A 27287-nucleotide genomic window follows, 5' to 3' on the forward strand; every position below is an offset into this window, starting at 1 on the left:
AATAGGAAAATCTATTAGTTTACAAATCATGATCTATGATAAAAAAGTGTTTTGATGTCAACAGTATTCAAAATAAGTATTTATAAATCAATAATCTGCCTTCTGTGATCACAATTTGTTGTTGTTTTACTGCCACTAGTGATCATTTTAGCTGGAAACTTAAAATACAATAAAGAAAATAAATATATAGGTATTCAATATGGCAAATTTTTTATGAATTTCAATAGATGTATTTTTAGGAATGTTAATGAGCACAATTTAATAACGAAATAACCAGACTGCCAGTTAAAGAGGGGAGGTTTGCCAGGTCATCTGAATTAACCAGACTTGATCCTACTTAATCCAGGATTCCCAAAGTCTGTGAAAAAGGCCAAAAGTGCATCTGCCCCCTGACCTCCTTGAACACCAGGCTGTGAGAAAGTAAAAATCCAGGGATGTGGTGTAATGAGTTTGCCATGTACAGTACAGACACAAACATGGTGATGGAAGTATGGTGCAGATATTGGGCTTTGCTTTCAAAGCCATGTGTATGATGATCCTAAATAAGAATATAGAATATTTTCCTGGAAAAATGCTATATTGCACTGAATTGCAAATCAATGAGCGCATGGACTTGCATGGACCTACTCAAAATAATGTGCAAAAACAGAGACAGAATGCCGTTAAAGCAAATGCTCTATATTTCATTCATAATGAATGTCCATGCTATTGAGCAGTTGGAAAGGTCCTATAAAAAGTGCAGCCATGACTATCTTACTATTTCCTGGTTTCTGCCTGTATGTATGTGTTCAACTCAAAAAAAGATTAATTTTCATAATCAATAATAGATTCATTTTGTTGAGCTCATTTACTTAAATTAATTCATAGATCAAGGTCTATTCTCATTAAATTTTAATTCCAGAAAAAGGTTTTCATGCACTATAGAATTTATGATTGGAATGGAAATGATTGGAATATTTCTAATGATATTCTGAATAACACGCAAAAAAAAAAAAAAAAATCATTTAGCTATTGTGTTCTGCTTGCTCTGCATATTTTGCTATATTTTTATTAATTTAAGCATTCATTTTCATGATGGACTCCTCTTATGGACTGTTACTGTTGCCATCTGTATATTGATTTATGTAAAAATAAAAATTGGGTCCCACTTTATATTAAGTGGCGTTAAGTACTATGTACTTACATCAAAAAATAAGTACAATGTACTTATTGTGTTCATGTTGTATTGTAAAACACTTTTGCTGCTATTGAGGTGTGATACGGGTAAGGTTAGGGACAGGTGTGGTGGATTGGTTAGGTTTAAGGTGTAAGAGAAGGGTCAACTGTGTAATTACAAATGTAATTACATAAATTAATTACAGCTGTAATTACATGCAGGAATTTTTAAAATGTAAGTACAATGTAAAAACATGTAGTTACACAATAAGTACATTGTATCAAATGATTAATTTCAATGTAAGTACATAGTACTTAAAGCCACTTAATATAAAGTGGGACCAAAAATTGCAACTGGGCGTTATCTCGTACGGTTATGCACAGATAAAAATACATTTTCAGTTACAGTGGATATTTAAAATAAGGTGTCTTTGCCTCATATCAAAATACTAAGTTATGACTCATATGAATATTAGTTCTGTTCCCATAAACATTTATTGATTTTTAGGTTAGTTCAAGGTTAATTGAACAGTTCATCTAAACAATATTTTAGATAATTAGATAATTATTATATATATATATATATATATATATATATATATATATATATATATATATATATATATATATATATATATATATATATATTGCTAAATTACATAAAATATATTAGCAAAATATTAGCAAATTGATTTAATGTCGTTTGTAAATTGAAATGTAACTAACTGCTATTTCAGCTGCCTGAATTGCCTTCAGCTTCCAGCTTGAGCAATAGTTCCAAAGTAACTTTCCCAACACCGTTCTAAATATACAACATAATGTTTGATGAAATGGAGAAATGTGAGAAGGAATCTGACGTGGAGTGATAAACTCACTTTTGCTCAAGCACAACCACTTATATTATTGTTCTTCATTAAAATGTGGAAAAGCAAATAAACCAAGACCAATATTTTTTTTATTTTTTTTTGCTGATAAGGAAATTGAGGTTTAAATCACTTAAGTATGTTTGTGTTATGGCATGATACTCCAAGGTACTATTTCTGGCTGGAAATTAAATTGTGAAGGGGTCATTCTCAACTGCTGATTATTGTTTTTTTTTAAAGACCACCATGCATTGCTTGCAGTGAAAAAATAGGACAGTGGTTAGACAAGGCCAGAGCAGTCATGCTTTTCCTACCAGACTATGGGGCTCCTGACACAGGCAGCTGCCAATCACAGAAGATATCTCTGGGCACCCATGTTCAGTTCATCTTAGCTTTTCCAGATATTTTCACTGAGGCTCCATATGTTATGCTGTCCGGTGGACAGGGCTCTGGCTTGGGATAAAAGACATGTTTTGGATGATCAATCCGATGGCCCTTTTTATTTATTTCCTCCTGTGTTAAGGGCTGGAGGGAGTCCAGCAGCAGGAGAGAGTGTCTAACCGTAAGCTCAACGAGACTGCTTCAGACATTCCTCTGAATTTTTATAAGCTGATATGTGTAACGGGTAGGTTACAACACACTGCAACATAAAACATTATTTTTAGCCTCTATAGATGGAATGTAGACAGGGCCGGAGTGGGGCCACTTTTCAGCCCGGGAGTTTCAGGCCCAAGACCGGCCCACTTTTTCCATGGTGGAATTCCAAATTAGAACTTTTTCCAAATTGGATAAATGAAGCAACAGTTCAGCTCTTACTATTGTGTAGTTTGTATTAATACCATGGTTCAACAAATAATGTAAAGGTTAAATAATAATTAACTTTGACTTTATAAGAAGCAATTGCGACTTTATTTCACACAATTCTGACTTTATATCTCGCAATTCTGACTTTATAACACGCAATTGCGACTTTATTTCAGGCAATTCTGACTTTATATCTCGCAATTCTGACTTTATAACACGCAATTGCAACTTTATTTCACGCAATTCTGACTTTATATCTCGCAATTCTGAGAAATAAATTCAGAATTGCGAGATGTAAACTCGCAATTGTGAGATAAAAAGTCGCAATTATCTTTTAAAATGTTTTATTCTGTGGCGGAAACAAGCTTCCATACCTCCTGGCCTCTTCCTCCCATCCATCCTCCCTGACGAGTACCGTTACGGTAGGGCCGGCCCAGCTATCGGTAGGCGCTGGCGGACCCAACCAGCTCTATAGGAGGGCAGGAGAGAACTCTCTCACATGGTACAACCCATGCAGAGGCTGCACGCTGCGGTGTCAGAATGCAGAACATGTGTAGCCTAATCTAACTAACGTGACAAATGTGAAAAAAAAAAAAATCCTCGACCGGCCCAAAAGTGAAGCGGCCCACCGGGAATTCTCCCGATTCTCCCGATTACCCACCCCGGGCCTGAATGTAGATATGTTTTATGGTGACTTTGGTGTGGATCTGAGTCTGCTTCATGTCAGAGTTTGGTTCGTTTGTTTGTTTTGCATGTACATTGTAGTGGTTAATCCAAAGTGAGACCAGTACTTAAAGAATTATTCTGGGTTTAGTACAAGTTAAGATCAAATGGAAGCGGAAAAAAAAGTATTGACTTCTCTTGATTTCTTTGAAGAATGCCAAAATATGGTTGAATGGGACCTAGGCGCAGTGTTGGGTAAGTTACTCTAAAAAAAGTACTTAATTACTAGCTTCTAATTACATCTTCAACAGTGAATAGAAGATGTAATTAGATTACTCTACTAATTACTCTCTATAAAAAGTGTTGAATTATATATTACGAATTACTTTATAAATCCCATATCAACCTCGACCAGTTGAACAATACAAGGATATAGACACGACACTTCCAAAGACTTCCAAAAAAACAACTTACAACTGCATAAATTATTCTTGAACTGACCAAAGTGTGTAAAAGGGAGAAGGTTACATTAAAAACATACATTTTAAAATAGAATATTGATGTTAAATCCACTATTGTTATATATACCCGCTCCGAGCAGGATTCAAACCCTAAACCTTACTCCCATCCGGGTCACGGCACCAATAACCTCTCCTACTCGACCCGCCCCGAGTGGGATTCAAACCAGTGTCTCTGGCATGGGAGGCGGGCGCGCTAACATTGATGCTAAAGACCGCAGTCTCTAGCGTTAGTTACTGTAACTGTAATTAAATTAGAGAAAAAATAAGAGTTATCCCTTACTTTACTTTTTCAAGGGAAAAGTAATTAAATTAAAGGAATTAGATTACTAAGTAATTAATTACACCCAACACTGCCTATGTGTAAATACTCATATTTGAAAATTGTTTGCTAACCTTATCTGTGTAAAGTTATATTCAAAATACAACTTAATTACACTAAAATGACCAAAAAAAACTTTACAGTTTAAATAATATGCCCACAGAAGACTTGTTGTAAGTGCTTATATATTCTTTTAAGCTGTTTACTTCTATATTATAAGTCTTTTTATTGTTAACTAAAACTATAAAACAATCAATGGTTTTCATTAAATGAAATAAAGCTGAAATAAAATATAAATATTAGATGAAGAAAGATTTGTTGCCCTGGAAACTAACTGAAATAAAATAAGTTAAAGTTGTTCAAATTTACTAAAACTAAAACCGAAATAAAAAATATATTAAAGCTAAAATATTATTTATTATATTATATACTAAAATATGATTTATAATTTATATATATATAAAAAAAATGGAAATAGAAAATAGAAAAATAAAAAGCTAATTCAAAATATCAATAAATACTATAATAGTATAGAAATAAAAAACAACAACAACTAGTTCTCAGGTGGTAGTCATGTTGATAAAGTGTGCCATGTTCAATCAAATGAACAAACTCAATAAAAAACAGCAACTCTTTAGGAAATGACCTCTACGGTATCTATTTTCCTTGCGGTCAGGTTTGGTAGAGATGTTTACTTCCCGGGGCACAGATGCATTTTGAGAGTGTGATAAGGATCAGCGCGCCTGCCGCTTTTCACAGCTCCCTGACCCTGCCGCGCTGCCTCCTCCCTGATCTCCCTTTCCCTGCAATCCTCCCGCGGCCTCACGGTAACCGTTTATTTATCTGAGAAAGTGAGCTCTGTTTCCACAGGATAGCCCTGGCTGAGATACAGTATCTGGTTTCTATAGTGATGGGTGGGAAATAGAGAGATCGCTGAGCCCCAAAAACAAACAGAGTGAGGACTAAAAAGAAGAGTGGAGTTAGATTAAAGGAGAATGGTAACAGCAGCCGTGTTTGCAGGTTTTGATGGGCCTGGTGCAGACAGTTGGTCGGAAATTGCACCTCAGCTTTATTTTTCTTGGTCACCCTAACTGGACACACATATTGATATGTCACACTTATGAACTTTTATTATGCCTACAGAGATTTTTATCGTATTAGTGTATCATCCCTAGACATTGAGTAAATCCAATGCTTACATCTGTTCTGTCCATTGGACCGGATTTCTTTAATTTACATCTTTTGTGTTTGTTTCTGTTATAAATGTTTTAGTATGATAAGAGTAAGAAATTTAAACTTCAGGTGACTCCTTCTATTTCAGTAAAGTAAAAAAAATAATCAAATGTTTGCTCTGACCTTAAGTGTTTTCCCCCCAGTTATCTAACCTTTTATTTTCCACCAGAATCTTCTGAACACACACAGTTGAAGCATTTACTGAACTTTTACTAAGCATTTACTATTGACATTGCATATCCACATCTTCACTTGATAAGAATAAAGTATTATTTCAAGTACTTCTTTAAAGTATGACAAAAGATTATTAAAACTTAATTATATAACCTTAAAGTAAAACTTTATTCTAAAGGTTATTTAAAAAACACTTTATAATATAACGTTATTATAAAGTGCACTTTTAAAAGTGTACTTAAGTGTGTAAAAAAACATATTCATGAAAGTGTACTCTCATCAAGTACACTTAAGAGGCCTTTTATTTCATTCATATATTATCAGTTTATTTTTATTTGAATTACACTACAAGTGCACATTCAATACAATTAAGCACACTTCTTTTTTACAAGGGGAGTTATGATGCACAAGAGTGAGGTAAAGGAATTTAGTCAGTGTGAGTTCTTATATAAGTTTTAATATATTCCATCTTGTGTGTTAACTGTTAATGTTGACTATTTGATTTTTTCATGATGCACTACATTGAAGCGAAACAAAAATCTCAAAATTAGACAAAATTTGACAAAACAAAATTAGACCACTGATGTAATATGATTTTCCTAAAAAACACTATGCGTGGCATTAACTGTGAACATCACAAATCGGTTATATCTGAAGTGACGTTATCTCATCCCTCTCTTGCTTATCTACAGCACAGGAGACTAACAGAGCTTACCTACAGAGATAGCAGAGCTTACCTTTGACCTCATTCGTGTCTGGGCTAATGAAGTAATAGACGTAGGAAACCGAATCAAGAAACACAACTGAAACCATTGATGTTTTTGTGAAACTTTGTATGTTCCTGAACATCATTTCATTTTAGGTAGCTCACATTGCTTAAGGCTACCTTTTTTTTCCCAGTGGGTGTCTGTTCAAGATACATTAAAATCTCATTAAGCCTTGTGGTGCAGTAATTATAATTTAATGACAGTTACAGTGTCACCGCCCGCACCTTCTGCCATTATCAGCGAGAGGCATCTGCATTTACCCAATCCTTTGCCAGACAATAAAACCTACACCTGCCTCTGCAGCTCACAGTTTGGCTTTGCTAATGGCTCTCAGCAGGTGGATATCTGGACAGAATGTGTCTAGTATTTCTAAGTTTGACAACAGGTGGAAAGAAGTTATTTTTTCCCCTTAAGTTATTATAAGTATTTCAAGGTAACAGAGCAAGTGGTTTTCCACCATATATACTGCGATGCCAGTTGGAACTGGGACAGTATAATGGGCATTTTATTGTGGTAATTACAGTTATGGAACCTTTACAGAAACAATAACTAAATTCAATCATTGTCTGAAGTCATTTAAGTGGAACAAACCAGCTGATGAAATATGTTTCAATTTCTGACTTTCGCGATTGTTATTGTTGGATAAACTAATTTCCCCAAAAGAAAGTAATTACGATCATATTCACATTTGCCAGGCTCCCAATTTCCCCCAGTTAAATACACTTGGACCCTTCAGATAATGATGTGTAATTGTGGAATGTCATTGTGCCGCCGCAACGATAAGGGTTGAAGCAGGTTATAGGGCACATTGTTTATCAATTACCGAAGATTACCATAGAAAATTACCCTTGTTAGACTAATAAAATATGTGATAAAAATGATTTAATAGCTATGTGATTTGGTTTGACCATCTGTCTTGTGGAAGATCTCTTGAGGGAAACGCGTGGCCGGTGGCCACAGAGGTGCTTTCTTCACACGCAATTAGGCGCTCTGAAGGCTCATGCTGAGCGTCTGATTACTTTAACATGGTGAAAAACGCTGATTACACCACAATGAGCTTTTCAAGAAGGTCGCTAAGTGATTCTGGAGTCGTAGGGAGAGAATGGCGTCATCCAAAAATGGCGGAGGAGTGAGGACAACGGTTAGAAAAAGAACAATAAACATGTCATAGCAGGATGAATCGGCAACCTGGGCTTTAGATTTACAGTTTTAGGGGCTTCCTGTCTGCTCCCCGCTCACACTGGGAGAGACGGTGTGCCGAACATGTGGCAGGGAGTAGAAAAAACACAACCCGCTGTTGATGAAGGTTTGGACAACCGCCCGATCGCGGGTTTAGTAGCACTTCTGAGAACAATGGAAATGGATGGAAGACAAGTTAGTCTCATTATATTTGTATTCTGGCTGTGATATGTTTCTACTATCCTGGGCATTGCACTGAGACCTCAGCGGGTGTGTGTATGTGTGGTCTGTGTGTTCATTTATCATCTTTAGATGGAAATTTTACCTTATTTTTTTATAAATCAACTGGAGCTAGAGACCATACAAATCAAATATTTCCTAATTAACATTGATGAATGAACACTTTATAAGCATGTTTAGAAAAAAGCGGATTTTCATACACATGGCTACACTGCTTAACAAGGCTGGCTACAGTGCAGAGTTTACATAGCAATATTTGTATTTTGCCTGTCGGTTTGTGGTAATATCTCCCATGAGACTCCTTCTACTAATTAGCAGCCTGTTAAAACACTTACACAGGTCAATGCACTGAGAGGGCTGAGCCTTGAAAAATGTTTGAAGTGCTCCCCCTCTCACTAGCTGATGGACACAGGGGTCATTTCCAGGCAATCTGTTCCGATCGGCCAACAGACTTCCCATGGTCTTTCCAGCCCTTCATACCCTTTCTTTCCCCTGTTCCACTGCAGTCCCTCCTTGCCCAACTGAAGTCATTTTCATGCTCTATAAATTTTATTGAAAAATCTGGTGCAGTGGAGTTGTGTTCCAATAAAACAGCGTGAACGCTTGTTAACGTTGAGCGAGGACGGTAAATCGGAGAGGTGACACGCGCTAATGACATCTGCTCCAGAAGGTCTGATCTCCCTGAGACCTTCCCACCACATTGGTGTGAATGAACTTTGAGAATGTAAGTGTGTGGGGGGTAAATGAAAAAGAGAGGCTTAAAGTCCTCACACCTGATGTGATGGCCAAATTGTTGCTGCTAATGAGGCTAATGAGAGAGAGAAAAGGACAGATAGTCAGTCACATGAAAGGTAATCACACTGAATGGACCCTTTTTACATCTACTTCTCAGAAGTAGAAGTTGTCAACGATTGGTAAACATCTATAGTGTAAACTACAAGAAATATAATTTTTGCATTCCTTTTTGCCCCAACAGCAAAAGAAAACAAATCCAATATAGTGTTTCAGTGACTTTGCAAAGGAGGAAAAAAATAAATATTGAGAGATGCATAATGTGTCAGAAGGTAGAAAGATGTTAAATTTGCCGCCACTCCCTCTGCTGTTGTATTAGAAACACTCATGCAGCAGCGTTTACCAGGTTTTTTTTATAATTAAGTAGGGGGTATAATTAAGTAAGTTATTAAGTTATAAAACGCAAAGTATAGTGTAATAGATGTACATACATTTTTTAAAAATGAAAATATAAAAACTTTGCTCGATTTAAAAACTGTGGAAACGCGTTATTTTTAACCTGACATTAATATTTAAAGTCGGCTTGAAAGGAGTCTTTTCTTCCCTATTGTGATGTATATCCCATTGAAATGGCTTCTCAAACCAGAAGAAAATGAAGGAAAGGATTTTGCCCAATGGTGTGCATGGATGAATCATTTATAATAAATACTGCAGTATTCCATAAACAATAGGAATTGTCCATTTTGATTTCATGATGACTTTAAGGTTTTTTAAATTTGTAAAGACATTGTAATAATCAGATGTGGTCCAAGCATTATCAATGAAGACCATCCCTTTTTGTGCTAAACACATTCATATGTGATTTCCTGGCCGTAAAGATACTTAAACGCTTAACTAAAAAGTGCCAATACCAATCGTGGTATCCCAGAAGCCATTTCCCGAAAGCCATTTACAGAAAACGCCAGAGTTATTTGAGTTTTAGGGAACTAGCGCTGCAATGCAAATACCACAGCAGGTGGTAAACTGGATGTAGACTGTGGAGTAGAGTTGCTGCCTAAGACAACAGCCGACTTCTCATACATGGGCTTTCATTTCTTGGGCGTCATCTGTCTTAAAAACTTTGCGAATCATCCTTGAATCCGGAGGGTGTGGAAACATAACCGATCCGATTCCTCCTCCACAGCATTTGGATTGAGTCACCACTGTTTTTGGGGATGGACTTTCCTTTCTGTAGTGTAAGAGCCTCTGTCTCAAAGTGCCTATATGGTATAGCAGTTTGGAAAAAAGGAAGTTGGTTTAGTGTGTGTGGATACAGCTTGCATTATGTGTCAGTAGCTCTGTTTCCATTCAAGTTGCAAATTTAATTTATGTGAAAAAAAACAGAATATCCCCTAGTGAAAAATAAATATACCAAAATGCATGTGAAATACATTTATTTTATATTAAGCATACTACAAATAAATTTACATATTTAGGTACTTAATATAAAGATAATATAAAGAAAAATAAGAAAGAAAGAAAGAAAGAAGTACTCTTAATAATATTTATATCAGTCTAAAGCGGTATGTCAGTAAATATGTTAATGGATTTGTAGTATACTTAGTATGAAATAAATGTATTTTAAATACATTTTGGTATAGTTTTTTTCACTAGGGAATAGCCTACCATGTGCTCAAGAAAAATTGTTTGCCACTTCCAGGGAAAATAGAAAAATCTAAATGGAAATTGTAGAAACTTTAAAATGAACAAATTAATGTTTAGAACAAACAAACACAAACACTCTGACAAACTTCATGTTTGCTAGCTATTGGTGGCAGTTGCCATATGTCTGTTGGTGATTTTTTGATGATAGGCTTTGGCACTGGCATTTCAGAATGTCCAGAGCATCATACATCATTTAGTGCGGCCTGGATCTCGTGTTGCCGAGCATGTTCTTGCACACCGTGGTGGTTTTGCTGGCATACCATGTTGATCTTCTGATAAGATTTCACTCTGAGAGGTTGAGAGGTTTAGAGGAATACTACTGCCAGGCCACGGAACTGGCCCTCCATGCCCCAAGTAGAAGGCCTGTGTTATTGGCCGCTCTACACTGAAATGGTCACTGTGGGAGGTTTCTATGGTTAACCTCTAAAGATTCTTGACACCAGTGACCGCAGGGTGTTGAGGGTGCACCCCATGGGTGGGAATGTTTCACAGCACAAAAAGTCAAGTGTCCATTCTCTTCTGATGCCCTCATGAGATAGTTTCACCACCCCGCCACTTCAGTGTTTCAGGGAGCAGCAGTCTCCAGTGGGTGTTTTCACCTGTCTCCAACCAGCAATGTTGCTGGAGTGTGGCACCCGCCCCCTCCTACAGAGGGTATTGGGACATTATAGGTTGTTAGCGCAGTCAGCCCCCCTAGACAGTGTAGGCCACTCCCCTCACAACTAGTCCCTCCAGTCAATATGTTCAGTTTTTCCTTGGCAGCAAGCTGTTTCAGGGCACCGAATGGACCATTTCCTCCTCAGGAGAACGCGTGGCATCGTGGCAACTTCTGCCAGTTGTGTCTTTGTGGAATGAGGTTATATGACTCACTTCGGCAGGTTTGCTTTGGTGGCAAAGCACACCAGTATAGAGTCGTCCTCTCTGCCTGACCTTGTCACCTCAAAACTCGACATCAAGATGCCGTTCTCACTCATTTAAGGTGTTTAGGGTTAGCCAGGACTGAGTTCTAAAAGCCATCCTAAAAGGCTTTTACTCTCTCTCCATGAGGAAACTTTAAGCCTTAAGGTGGCATCTCTTGTATCATGGTGCGCTCCAGTCCACTGCCCTGTTGGGCCCTTTGAGTCCTTGGAGTCAGCCTCTGAGAAGTTTCTGACTCTCAAGTTGGCTCTGTCTCTGGCATTACTTTGCTTAAAATGTTAATAGATTTGCAGGCCCTCTCAGTTGTCTGTTGCTTAGATGGTGCCCTTGGACTGGTCAAAATGATATTGCACCTGAGGTCTGGTAATATTCCGAACATGCCTTTCTCAATTGTTCATCTGGTCATTCTTCAAGTCTTCTTCCCTCTGCCATTTGACTTGTGGAGCAGGAGAGGCTTCACCTCGTATGTCCAGTCAGGGCACTAAGGATTTACGTTGACACCTCAGGAAGTGTGGAGTAAATCCGATCAACTGTTCCTGCTACCAAGCAGTGTTTGCTGCAATGGATTGTTGATTTGATTTATTTTGTATATGAGGCGTGCAGTATGGCTCCACCTCTAGGCACCATTCCACTATGAATGGGGTTCAACAGTTTGGAAATGGAGTCAATGGATTCAGTATGGCGGCGTGGTTATTATGTTCCCATAGCGTCAACGAGACACAGCGTCACATTGCAATACTTTAATCACGCCTCTGCGGCTTCTTCAGACAATTAGAATCTGGAGATTCCGTGACGTAGGGGCTCTTTTATGGTCTTTGTGGTCCTGAACCTCCGTAGTCCAATAGGATTGAAGAGATTTCACACATGCTTCAGACACCATTTCAGAGTGAAGGTGTTCCCAAAGCGTCAACACAATGACGCAGCATCCCATTTACATCTCCGGGAACCGGGTTACATGTAACTCTGAGACGTTTCCATCATAGTTTATGTGGAAGTCTTTTTACTATATACTGAAAGAGATTGCCTGCAGTTGTTACATTAAATAGCTATATATATTTAACATTTCTATACATATGCATATGTTTTATGCAATAAAATAAATAAATTAAAAAAACGCTTTTTTTCTTACATTTTCTTACATTTTTTTTATTTATTTTTATGAGACATCCCAAAACAATTCCCAAGCACATTTAGGCCTGTGATTTGGCATACAGTATTAATAAGAAATAACAGCAATACAATACGACTCAGGAGGTCTTTCCCTGGACTGAGGGGAAAGAATTATCACTGTAATTTTCTAACATGGTTATTTTCTCATAAAACTGCCACACCAACAGCTCTGCGACATTATCAATGTGACTAATTTGACAAGATAATGTCTTCATAAAGAGTTCCCCATTTCTCTTCTCTGAGTGCCAAGGTAGCGACGTATGACTACATGCTATAGCTCAGATTGCCAACATTCCAAATGAATGTGATATCTGTGACAAGGAGTTGAGCAACCACTTAGTTTCACAGAACTAAGCTCAAACAGACACTGAGCCTTAATGCCTGTTGCCTTTTGACACCACTCCATTTTGGCTCACAGTGTTTGCAGTTTCTCAGTCGGCAGGTTTTACTCAATGGACTATGGTACTATTAAGGCTACACAAGAACCGTTTCAGAGAGAAGCATAAATATATTATTGTTGTTGGCAATATAACAGGACTGATGCTAAGTTGATTTGTTTAATGCCTCAGATCTTGTGATGAATTGCCTAGTCTTGTTGCTCATGATCGTAGCTCAAGAAGAATTTTACGATGTTTAAAGCAATGAACCAAGACAGACAAGGTAATAAAATAAATTTCCTTTTAACATAAGTCTTGGACGATGGAAACATGTTCAGTGTAACACTTCATCCATTAGCATCCAAACTAGCTGCTTTCATGGCAAATAATGATTCAGATTTTGCAATTTCATTTAGCACATGTGCAGTGAAATTACAGTATTGTTGTGTAAACTCTGCTTTCTGTGCTGCCGTAGCCCGAAAGCTGGATCTTTTCTCATTTTTATGTGTCTGGATTTGCTCAGTCTGGGGAATCTACATAAATCCCAGAAGGCTTTCACCAAGCTGGGATGAATAGAGGTGGCCGCTTTATTCTGCTTCTGTAAAATTCTCACAATGTGAATCACACAAAACAGACATCCTCAAAAGTTCATTCAAGGCAAAGAAACAAAATGAAATATTCTCTTGTGTTTATCTCTTTTGTTTATGCCTTGTTGTTCTATCTCTTTTTCCCTTTTTTGTCCTTGCAGGATTTCATCTCTCCTTGTCATTGTCTTCTTTCTTTCTCTTCCTCCACACACACACTTATTGATGCAAAATCATACAAAATGCCTCTGTTAGCTAGGAAATACATGCACCAACATTGACACACTACCTTTTGACACACTATGTATTCCTACATCACAGCATGGAGTTGGATTATCTCTTCTGATGCAAGGGGTGGTGCACGGTTTGGAACAGCTGATCATCCCTAACGAGGGGGCAAGCTGGTCATTAAATGGGTGCTAATACTGGAAAGTGGAGGCCATTAAGTCTTCTTTGTTGTGGTTATAAAACCCTTAGGAGCCTCTTGACCTGAAACCTTTATTAGTTTCCAAGCATTCAGAGCCATCCTTCTTATCACACTGGCCCTACTTAACATCTTCATAACAAAAGAACAGATAGAAAGAAAGAGAAAGAGTGAGATAAAGATGGAGAGAACATTATGCATAAAGAACAAAAAGCCCCTGACACTTAGAGTACAGCAGAAACAGAAAAATATATATATATGTCATGCTGGAGCATCTGAAAATTAAATTACTAATTAATCTGAGCATCGCCAACTTGGACATGACGAAGGATCTACTAAAACTGTGTGAGAAAATTCAAAACACACAAAACACACAAAAACAAAATATGAAAACATCTGCAAACCACTCAGTTTTCAAAAGCAACACTGGATCACACTTTATATTTGGGGTCTTCAACTACTATACTAATATTAGTACAATGTACTTATAGTGTTGATGTTGTATTGAAAAAAACACTTTTGCTGCTACTGAGGTGGGAATTGGGTAAAGTTACGGACAGGTTTAGTGGTATGGGTAGGTTTAAGGGTGGGTTAAAAGGGAAGGGAAGGGTCAACAGTGTAATTAGAGCTGTAATTACATTAATTACAGATGTAAATGCATGCAGGTAATAATAATAATAATACAAGTATAATGTAAAAAACAACAACATGCAAGTGCATTGTATCAAATGATTGATTTAAAGGCACAATATGTAACTTTTTTGCTTTAAAAATAGCAAAAATCACTATATCTATGTTATATATTTTTTTTAGTTGTGTACTTACATTATCCCGACCGTTTCCAACAACTTTCAAACAAGGAGAAATTTTAATTTAATTCGAAGACACGGCACGTTTCTTTATTTCCGTTTTGTCGCAGTCAATGGCGTCATATCCGCGTTGTCCCTGGTTTCCGCCTATGGTTTCCGCTCGTACTGCCATGGTAACCAGAGTTATGAACTAGAGCCCTCTGATAGTAACCAAGACGACAGACGTGGACCACTGTAGTTCGCAATGTCTATCTGCACGCTGTTGTTGTTTCGTTCAAACATTATGGACCATGGCAAGCAGACTTTGGATAAAAAAGGAGAACTAAAACGAGAATCAATATCAGCGCGGTGTTTTCGAGATGCCGAGAGCTCCCATAGACAGTATATAAACGAGAGCTCCACGTCTGAGACTCGACCGCTCCTACATGTACTTTATTAAACAGGTGAGCACATTTACATAAAACGAATCAATGTTATATAGTTCAACAATGATAAAATGTTAGAATATGATCTGTATGTTATTCTAATGTTGATCTAGCTTACTGCTAGTCTCATACAGACAAACTAACACATAAGTTACATTTCAACACATTCAAATGCAGTTTAGTGTGCTAGTGTAATGTTAGACCAAGTGAAACAGCGCTGCGTTACCTCACAAGTTTAATTTGTCTAATAAACTGACCTGTGAGTAGTAATTCTGCACTCGCGTGTAGTTCGGTAGAATGAAATGTCCATATTCCTTTTATATCCGCGGGACTCGCGTCGCGTGTGGAGCTGATAGCTGTCTCTTAGCAATCCCGAACTGCTTCATATCACAGTCATGATAAAAACATTGATGTATTTACTCATCCATAAACATTATTAGATCGGTCGGCTTGACGTTGACGACAAGATCCATAATTCTTAGCAAATGTTGCGTCATCAAACTACGCCTTTGTTATTGTAAATAGGTTAGCGACCCCTAGTGGAGAAAAAAATCCATACTGTACGTTTAAATGTTAGTACATAGTAATTAAACATAGGCCTACTTAACATAAAGTGGGACCCAACACTGACATCAGCGAATTTCAGAGGAAAGCTGTGTCTTTTTTCCTTCCTTGGTGTACTCGTTTAAGGCTAAGTCTGCATGAATGTGAGAAAAGAGCACCAAACAGGCAAAAGCTCACATGAGAGAAGGAGTGCCTTAGCATCACTGTAATTGGCTAATTATCCTGTCACAACTGTGCCACAAATCAACTTGAATGTGTCACACTGATAGAATTGTATAGACTAATTACAAAGTAAATAACTCACCCACTCGGATATAACCACTTTTGGTAATGTACAAACTGAAATAACCTGAAATAGAATTAAAAGTGCACCTCATGCCCACAGCCATATAATGTATAAAGCGATCACTCAAGAGACGCATTCCAGATCAAACTGGTCAAGTGTAAATGCATCTGGTTGTTGAAACTACATGTATTTTACTCCTCCCAAAATGTTAAAAAATAAACATGGGAGAGCGTGTAAACTGAACCATTTTAGCAAATCAGATTGCTATTGTAACGGTCACTTTGTGCTTTTATGGTAATTTGAGGTAAAATGAGAACTGTAATAGAGTGTCAGTAATAGATTTGACAGGTGAGGGGAAGAGATAACCGCTCTACCGACTTTTGTACTCTTTCTTTAATTTTCTTTTATATTTGTGACCAGACTTGAATGTTTATTTGTATACTTTTTCTCACTCAATCCCCATGTATGCGGACGAGTGTGACTTTAAGTAATTTTAATAAACCCGGGGAAAATACGCCATCTCTCGTCTCTCGTGCATCTTTTCCTCCGGCACCACATATGCGTTACACTATCCGATCAGAAAGGACGCATGAAGTGACCAGTAAACAGCCCCCTTGATTCAGTGCATCACAAATGTTCTGCTTCTGTTCAAGGACTCTTAATTTGAGTATTTTCAGTTCCTTTGTTGTCATAGTTGTTGATTTGGTTTCCTTTGCTAGTTTGTTTCTATGGTTTCTGATTTGTTAATTGATTACGTTCACATGTGTCTTGTTTGGTTCCTCATTTAGCCTTGTGTGTGTATAGTCCTCAGTTTCAGTTCTGTTTTGTCTGTTCTGGTTGCGTTAATGTTTGCTTTCTGTTTCTCCAGCGTTTTCCTGTTATCCTGGGTATTTTGCTTCTTTTTTAAAGTTCTACTGCTGCAACTATAGATCCTCGTCTCCTAGCATTTGTTAACCATGCTGTGACACAGCGAGGTCCAAATAATATTTGTGACTTGAATACCCTGAGAACATTTAAACATTAGACATTTTTAGGTTAATATTATTCACTATACAATAGTCTAAAATAATAGGCAAACAATAAGCTAATTAAAAAATAAGTTACACAAAATATACATCAAAAATATACTTTTATGTGAATTTTTCTTAACAAAATAATATAATCTATAATCCAAAATTATACTATTGATTTCTTGTTGATAAGTATAAGATAAAATGGAATATGGTTTTTTATACAAACCTAGAGAGGGGACGTTTCCTCATTTCAGCTCACCCACCACTCATCTTTCGGAGGTTGGAAGGTTTTGAGAAGGAAATATTTTAGGATGAAATGTGTGTGTTGATATGATATGTTAAGCCAGCGGCTGGAAGTGTATTAAAGCATATGTTTATTCGAAAGAGGGAGTCCCTCCAAAACCTCCAAAATCCACATATTCTTAAATTCATTGCCAAAACTGAGCATGTTTTATTACTAACCAACAGCAGTCAGGCAAAGCAGTGCTCTTGTGCTCCCATGTGGATGAATTTATAATTATGAAGAACCAGAGGTACATAAATCATAATCCCAGCATTCTGCAGCCAGTGATGAATAATGCAGCAGATATCATCCCAGGAGTTGGAATGACATTAAAAGGTTATGCTGTTTGGTTGTCAATAAAAATGTACACATTTGCAGTTCATTCGTTTAAATGTCAGTGTGTTAGTGATCTGGGAGTTTATGTTGATAAACATATAGGCTGAACCCAATTAGAGCGATTTTTAAAGTTCATGCCGTAATTTAACAAGCAGCATACATATAAATATGTTTTTTTTCCTTTTTTTTTCTTGGGGGGTTGGGGGGATGAAGGCTGCTCTTACAAAGCGAAGACAGGTTGTTGTGCGTGTTTGGGTGCATGCGCATGTGAGAGTTTTTGTCGTGTGGAGTGATTCTCTGTTTGACAGCGCTCACATTTGTGTTGAATTAGGACTCAAAGGGCTCGAGTGAGGTCCGTTTGACTCTGGGGTTCACATACAGGTGGAAACAAAAGCTTCAACGCTCTTCAGCTCTCTCAGCATGCTGGGTGGAGAAGAGAGGCACTGCCTGAAATGTGTGTCCTGTTAGAAATATACTGTTGACGTGTGGGACGTGATCCCCCCCGCTGTTATTCTCCAGTGTGTCCACACCAGTTCGTCTGATCAAAGACTCCAATGGTAATATGTTCTTTTCCTGGCTGCCTCAACTCCTCTAATCTTTTATTTGTTTATTTCATGCCAAGGTGATAGTTTGGAAATCTAACACTCGTTCACTCCGGGATTGGAGGAGAGGTGGTACCTCACTCTCTAAACATGTGATTTGTAAAGGTTTTCATTTTTTTCGGGACTCATTAAAAGCATTCCAGATTTGAGTCATGATTTGGCTAATAGCTGTTTATATTTTTAAGAGGAATTTTTTATGTTTACATTTTCCTTCACAAAGGTGCAGACAGCTGTCTACATAAAGAATAAATAATCTCAGACAGGTATGTTTCTTGTCGACAAAATGACAGCGTGACTGACAAAATGTCTGGGTCTTGGGAAAACTCCAGTATTGCTTTTAATTCAACTTGATGTATTTTGAAAACATATATTTTTTGCACATGTTAAGTATTGTGTAATATGATTTTATAATTTTACATTATAATTTATGACTCAAAATATCTGCCAATATAATTTAATGTAGATATTAGATAATAGCTATATACACTCATTTTTGAAACTGTTGGTAACACTTTATTTTACAGTGTCCTTGTTACATATGTTACATGTACTTACCATAGTAATAACAGTAAATTATGCATAATTATATGCAACTAACCCTCAACCAAACCCTAATCCTACCCTAACCCTATAGTAAGTACATGTAATTGCTTAATATTACTCAGTACTTACATATATAATTACACCTTAAAATAAAGTTTAACCAAACTGGTTTATGTATGAGACTTCTTCATACTTTGTTCTACTATGAAAGCACTGTCTGTATCAACAGATAAGCAGAGCCCGGCACTTTGTTTTACAGTGTACTTGTTACATATGTTACATGTAGTTACTGTGGTAATAACTAGGCTATTAGTTATGCATGATTAAATGCAACTAACCCTAAACCAAACCCCAATTCTAATCCTATCCCTACAGTAAGTACATGTAGGCCAAGTTAATTATTACACAGTACTTAAATGCATAATTACACTGTAACACGGACACCTTAAAATAAATTGTAACCCAGATCGCCAACAGACGCTTTAACTGAAGCAAACAGCAAGAGTAGCATGTTGTTACAATCAGTGGTATGAAATCTGGAAAAGCAAGCTAAATTTGACAGGAGATTCCATATGAGCACAAAGAGCACAGTGTATCTTTCATTGTTGTGTTCTCCAATAATAATGAAAACATTTTTTTTTCCATTATGATTAGATTAAAAGTAAAACATTAATTAGTTTGAGAAAAAACACGATGTGAGTGAAGTGATCATTTCCCTATAAACAAGAATTCCAGAGAGTGTGAATCAGATAATTGGCTCCAGTGTGGTCTTAATATTTTCAATACGAGAGTCTCAAATCAAACCGACACAAACAAAGCGCTTAACTATCACCAAGCAGTGTGTCAACATCACATTCATATGGCAGTCAGCCAGAGAGCCTCCAAAGACAGGAACATATAGGAGACAGAAAAGGAGAGACATCTAAATCTTTATTGATCCATGTGCTACTGTATGTATTAATAGTAATGCTTACAGCAATGGTCTGTTCTGTTTATTGAACAATTATAGATGCAATCATATTGCAAAGTCATCAAAAGTCAACAAGGCACTTTATTTTAGCCTGTGCAACTATAAAAAAGTGACTGTAAGTTTCATGTACCCTTCAAGGAATGTAGTTTTCACAAAAATAAATTCTGTCACTATTTACACACTGGCATGTTGTTACCGCATATGATTTTCTGTATTTGATAAAACACAAAAGGAGAAAATTTGTTGGCCTATAACAACTATATTCCAAGCCTCATCATACAATATTAAATTAAATCATATGATAGCTCGTGGTGAGAAACTGAAAAGGACAGGACTATAATCAAGATTTTCAGTGAAGAATTAATTAAATATCACTCTGTTTCTCAAGCAAACCAACTATATTATAATTTGTAAAAATATAGCCCACAAGGTAAATATATACAGTGCTTTTGCATTTTTATGAAAAGCTGACAAATCTTAATATTTTTGCATTCTTTTCCAATTCAAATATCTAAAACTCTAAAAAACTAAAAAGTTACTTCTTTGAAAAAAATAAAAATCAATTGAAAACAAGTAAAAAGATTAATGACTTTTGCAGTGTAGTTCATTTTAATGGCATGGAAAGAAGTGATCAGTAGAGTCTTCAAATATTCCCCTTTTTGTTTCATTTTCAAAAAGAAAGTCATACAGGTTCAGAACAACATGGGTGAGTAAATAATGAACGATTAAAAAAGAAAGAAAGTTCGAATGACACTGCCAGAAGAAATAATTGGCATGAAGTTTACAAGCTTCTATTTTATTGAATTTATTACTTTGCGACCAAACCACTGAATATCTTTGGCTGACCACAGAACCACCATGCTAACGTTCATCATTGGCTCAGTCATGAAGAAAATGCATATGTACTGTGGGGAAACTTTTTTGCCAGTATTGATTTAAGGCCCAGAGCAAAAAAAAGCCTTGAAATGACGCAACATCCGAAAAACGCATGTGCAGGCACACATAAACTCTTACATTCCACTTACACACACTCCATGTCATACAACCACCCAAGCACACTCCCCATGTTTAACTTCGCTGAAAGACGACCGAACCAAAACAAGGCTGATGTGGTGATATCCAATATTTTCTCATTAAGTCTTACGGGGCTCAGGGGCTAATCGCATTACTTAAAAGGGCACACACAGATTAAAACTAAACTAGCTATGGATGGATCCTCTTCCATGTTTTTTTAAAAGGATAGCACCCCTCGGCGTAACTCCTTCTCTGATGGGCCGGTGTTAGGTGTTGGTATTGAGTCTAGTTCGGGCTGGTGGTACCGACCCCCGGTACAGGAAAGATCTCACGCCCTAGAGTTCACGACATATGACTGGTGCTTTTTGACACTGAAGGTCAAGCCTCACACCTGAGATGGTGTCGGAGCAGACAGACATCACATGCCTGAGATGTTTCTCTTCTGAAGGATGTATGAGCTGTGAGTGGATTCTTTAGCTCTAAGTCACGGAATGCGGGTTTGTTTTTACCCCCATTTGATGTAGTGCACCACCATTTTGGTAACGCTTCACCAAGCGTGATGTTTCATTGATAAAAAAAAAAACTAAAAAGAAAACTGTTCTGCTGGCTTTTTAGTTTCTCTTTTTTACGCCTATGTTTAAATTTACATCAGTTTTAACATCAAATGTATTCAAATATGAGGTGAAAAACGTCGAAATCTGATGCTTTCAACACCTCTCACTCAAACTGCTGAATCAACAGCTGTAATCTCCGAATTATGTGCAAGAGGTGACGTCTTTTTATCTTCCCTCTGTCTGACAGGCTCAGAGAAAAAAAGGCCAATAGTGTTGAGTGCTGGACTAATATCCCTGATAACTGAGGAGAATTACCAATTGCCTCTAGTTTGACACTGTTTATACAGCACGCTTTTACACAGAGTGTAAGAGAGCGAGCATTAATCCCCGCTTACTTATTGGTATGTTCCGTCTTTTCAGGAAGAGAAGAGAAGATTGCCCAAACTACTACTGATAAAGTGTGCGAGTTTAACACATAAACGTTTGTTGAAGGTCAGGTTAACGAAAATACACTCATACCTAATAAACGGGGTGATACGCTGATAACTTCAACCAAATGCATCGGCGTGAAAAAAACACATTAATCTACGTCGTCAACTAATTCAAGCATTAAAAGAGTGTTTGAGGAAATCCTCATGTTTGCAGAGGAAGGAAATGAGTGGTTGCTAGCAGAGAGGAGTCTGATGGCTCTGTAAATTGTAATGTGAGGAAGTCATTGTTGACAAATAAACGCTGAAAAAGAGTCATACATTCCAAACAAATAAATAAATGGGCAATAAGTATCGATTGGAGTTGAAATAATGTGATTATGTGAGAAGAAAAGACCACAAAAGAGACATGGAACTAGCAAAATAGAAGAAAACTATACAAGTTTTTGAAAATAAAACTATACAAAACTATTTTTTTATACAAAAAATAATAATAATAATAATAAAAGTGAGGAAAAACATGGCAGAATTATAGGCTATTGTAGAAAAATATAAATAAAAAAAAAAGAGAAAAGTGTTTCTTTTAATATTTTATTTTGAATACATTTTTTATTTATTTATTTATTTCATCAACATAAAATGTCTGTGTACTAAAAAACTTTATATATATATATATAAGTTTTTTAGTGAGGAAATATATATATATATATATATTGATTATATATATACAATATATATATATATATATATATATATATAAATTATCCTTAATATATATGAAGATTTCAGATGCAAAAGCCTCTAAGTGCCATCTGAAATTTTCTTCTAGAATGATCATTTTTATCAAGCTTGTATATTTAAGTTCAGTAATTTCACTTAAATGACAATTAATAGGTAATTTTCATTGCCATTTAAGTGAAATTACTGAACTTAAATATACGAGCTTGATAAAAAAGATCATTCTAGAAGAAAATTTCAGATGGCACTTAGAGGCTTTTGCATCTGAACTCTTCATATATACTGTGTTTGTTAACATTAGTTAATGTATTAACTAACATGAACTAACAATGAGTTATGCATTTGTTACGGTATTTATTAATCTTTGTTAATGTTAGTTAATAAAAATCCAGCAGTTCATTGTTTGCTCATGTTAGTTCACAGTGCATTTACTAATGTTAACAAATACATTTGATTTTAATAATGCAGTAGTAAATGTTTAAATTAATATTAACTAAGATGAATAAATGCTGTAAAAGTATTGTTCATTCTTAGTTCATGTTAACATGTTAAGTAGTAACGTGTTCTTCTTGTAATGTGTTATCCAAAATTTATGTTGGTGAATTAATCTTCATTATCATTTTGATTTTAATATTTGTCCGAATATCAAACAAAATGCAAATCGGCTGCATTCTGAAAAAATTCTAACAAATAACATCAAGCAAAGCAAAACCAAGATTCAAATTCTCTCTTCTAAGAACATTCTTAACGCGGTAACAAAACCAATTAGCTTCTCTCGAAAGCTATCACCTTACACTCTTTCCTCACGGCTGTACGTGTTTATCAACCTCTCTGAAAGCTAAGCCAAACTAAAGAGGGGAAAGAGACGAAACGCATCTGGTTTGGCTCTCTCCTCAACCCAGTCAATCAGACGAGTCATCTCACGCGCTTATCTCCGCCCGGGGTTTATCGGCTAAGTGGATGTGTAGCTACAAGTGAGAATAGCTTGTTTTGTCGGCTTCACTGATGAGGGTTTTCATCCACTGCGAGTATTCCGCTTCCCCAGCCTGGCTGGACGTCCAGGTAATCTTTCATTCTGTTCAGACAGATGCTGTTCCACTCTGTGGTTAGGAAGTACCACCATAGGGATGAGCTTTTCCTCCCACTTCCAAAAGCGTCTGTAATCTTCTTCCGTCATACAGGGCAACATTTAAATTATGATCATGCTTTCAAGGCAGATGACATGACTAGATTAGTGAGTCTGAAAGCACTTCAAAGGTACGGGAACAAGGTGTGAGAGTGGGTGTCAGAGGGCAGAATGAATGAAAGAAGGGCAAAATGAGCAAATCTGAAGCGGAAGAAGGGAAACAAAATTAGTCTGACAGTGAGTTGATTGTGAGGGGACGACATAATGCACAGCCGCTTTGTATTCGCTCCCATTGAGAGGCAGCCACCCTGAATCCTGCATGCCTGTAAAAGAGCAGGTGCGAGCCGAGCGAATGCTTCGTGTTTTCATACGGACAGGGTCGTATCACAACAATCACAATCTCTAGAATGAGGAAACCAGATGAGTATTGAAACAGCTTTCCCCAGCTGCCCTATGTGTGTTGAGGCTGTTTTTTCATCACTGAGGGCAAGAGGAAACGACGTGTGCCAAATACTGCCAATAGCCTCACATGTTGACAGTGCAATTTCCTTTCAGCTCTTTTTAGGTGCATGGTGATGCTACAACAGTGTTTTCCAGCTGTTATCCTCATAGCAAATTTAAATAAATCTTTTATAATATAATAAAATAATAACCAAATTAAATTGATAACGTCTAAACTATTAGTAAATCAAAAGTATCCTTAATTTAATCCTTTAGCAGGACGCATTTACGTTTTGACTGTATAGCAACTGCAACAAAGTACGATCTAAGACAGCGCATGCCGCCCGATCCGTAAAAAACATCACTTCTTTTACCGCAGATTGTTTTAAATCATGTTATGAAGGAAGAAATAATACAACTGAAGGGTTTTAGGGTGATGTCATTGTAATAACAGATTTTTCTCATTACTTTGGTAAAACATGCTGTTGTGATTAGTTTTCTCAGTTTTATGCCTCTCCAATAGCAATGTAAGGTATTTTTGTGCCTTCGAAAAGTAATAAAATGTGGTGCCATTTTGATTTTCAGAGAAAACAACTTGGATTTTCTGTTTATCAATAAGTTCAGCAAGTCTGTAGAAATTTAAAGAAGCCGGAGGCCGCATAGTGGACTGCATTTGCCTTGTTAGCAAAAGTGAATAATCCATTGCTGGAGGGTAGGAAGGATCAGTTTCCACCGGGATCCAAACAAGCAGGCAGAATTAATACCAACAGTATGCCTGTTTGAAAGCAAACAAGCCGTGCATGGAGTAAGTTTGAAGAGGAGGCACTTCTAGGACAGGCCGAATTATCGTTCTTTATGTCCTGCAGGCATCTCGAAAAACCTATTTCAAGTATTAATTTATTTTGGCAGCAAGTGGAAAATCTGTGGAGATGAGCCAAGAGTATTTTTTAGGAGACACTGAGTGGAGTTTTTCCAAAAAAATTCACTCTTTACTAAATTGATAACATTGTACTCAAGTGAACAGGAAACGGACTAAGTGTCAAAACAAGACTGAAAATCGGATTGCTCCTTTAACTTGATTTCAAGAAAGGAAATATAATCCCCTGCAAGGCAAAATGCAGTAACAACACATATTGTCAAAATCAAGTTATGACCCAACAACTCAATATTTTACAATATTACTGTTTTCACTTTGTCTAAAGACTGAAATTATGAGATTTAGGGTCAGGGTTTACTAAAAACATCAAGAAATTAGCGCTGAAAAGACGTGGACACAGTTATTTTTGAGGCTGACATTATTGCAAATGTAGGAGTTTTCCTTTCAGATGCAAAATTTATGGGAGGAAAGTATTTAAATGAATCAAGCAAGGTGATTTACTAAGGTTTGCGCTTATCAATTTACTGGTATTTGCTCCGTTATTTCCACTCCCATCTGTGCTTTTATGGAATTGTGCTCTCAAGCTAATTTGCTCGGTTTAGTAAATCTGGTCCTAATTGTGATTATTTTATTTTGTTAATAGTTTGAATAGTCACTTTATTTTAAGGTGACTTTATTACACTGTAATTACACATTTAAGTGCTGAGTAATATTTAGTAACTATTTAGTTATTATAGGGTTTGGTTTGGTTTAGGGTTAGTTGCATGTAACTTATGCATAATTTATAGTTATTATTACTATAGTAACTACATGTAACATTTGTAACAATGACACTAGCTTTACGGTTAATACCTTATTATAGTAAGTACATGCATAGTATATAGATGCAAAACAGTAATGTAAAAAAATAAAGTGCTACCAATGCTCCTCTAATATGCATCTACACTGTAAAAAATTTGCTGTAGTTTTGCAGCTGTTTGCCAGTAACTTACTGTAGATTTAAATCGATGTTATTTACTGGCAACAGTTTGCTCAAAGTTAAATGAACATTAAACATTAACAAGTCTTTGTCTTTACAGAATAAAACTATAAAATAACAACCTAATGCAAAGCATTCTGGGAATATGAAATGCTTATAGGATAAAGACTTGTTAATGTTTAATGTTCATTTAACTTTGAACAAACTGTTGCCAGTAAATAACATCAATTTAAATCTACAGTAAGTTACTGGCAAGTAGCTGCCAATAATACTGTAATTTCTACAGATTTTTTTTAACAGTGTAACTGTATTCTAATACTGGGTAGAAAGTTTTCACTATCATTATAAATTAAATATTTTCCAGATAATATTTAATAAGGTTGGATTTTATACATGGAAAACATAAAGCTGCCTTTATTTTAGGAAGGAGGTCCCTTGCAAGGGGATCATCATATTTGGGGGTCCTTTAAAAAATATACAACTACTACAATCATAGAAAATGAAGTGTGACAAATGATAGGCTATTGAATCACTCCAAAAAAACCAAAAACCAAAAACAAACAAACTTTAAAGCCATTTTTTTTTCCATTCCAGTGTTGGTGTAGTTACTGCGTTCACTTTTGTAAGTTGTTATGCCCTCTCATCAAAATGCTTATTTTGTCTTGAAGTCTCCTAGCATCAGACCAAATAAACACTGTTGAAGTTGCTCGGAGAATGTGCATCAGCTATGCCTTGCCAACAGTTGTCTGTGCTTGAACAGCCCAAAGCATTTTGGTAGGAGGGTTGGGATTTATAGTTGAATAATACATGAGGAGGAGCCACACCAATGTCTCACCAAGGCCTAATGAAAGAGAACATGTCTGCACACAAATCAGTCATGAATAAACATCAGACAGTAATTAAACTTGGTGGCAGCAACTTTCTTCATTAGTAAACAAGCAGGAGCACAGCTTCCTGCGCATGGTGAGGATCGGGAATGGAATGGTAATTGGAGAGCCTGTCTGATATTGTTTGGCATCATTGGAAAAGAGCAGGCCTGGTCAGAGAAAAAGCTCAGAAACTGACCTCATTACCAGAAGTTAATTCCCTGGCACTTCATTTGCTGCAGTTGGTAAAGACATAGCTGTCAAACTGAGGCCTGTATCTCTACTACATAACGATTAGAAAACTTTAGTTCATTCCTGATCTAATGACTTTTAAGCATGTGGAGTGCCTATAGTTGGTACTCAACCGAACTCTGAAAAATAACTAAAATATTTGAAATAAATAGAGTTATAAAAAACTTTAATATAGCTTTGGGTGTCTAAATCTTTAGTATATAGCTTACATTGAACATTATGTCATCCTGAAGATGTGCTTCATGTGATGCTGTAATATTAAATCTAGTAAATCTAAATTAAATGTAGGCCTATGCATTAAAATGAACAAAAAATGACAATAAAGACATTAAGAATGTTACAAAAGATTTCAAT

General features: G+C 36.5%; 1 protein-coding gene across 2 annotated transcripts in view; it reads left to right on the top strand.

Annotated features, from left to right (window-relative positions):
* The window catches only part of ntn1a (netrin 1a), a 75488-nt gene that overhangs the window by 22147 nt on the left and 26054 nt on the right, over window positions 1-27287 (top strand). The window lies entirely within an intron of this gene.

Source organism: Abramis brama (assembly GCF_963993115.1).
Source record: "Abramis brama genome assembly, chromosome: 11".
Lineage (NCBI taxonomy): Eukaryota > Metazoa > Chordata > Actinopteri > Cypriniformes > Leuciscidae > Abramis > Abramis brama.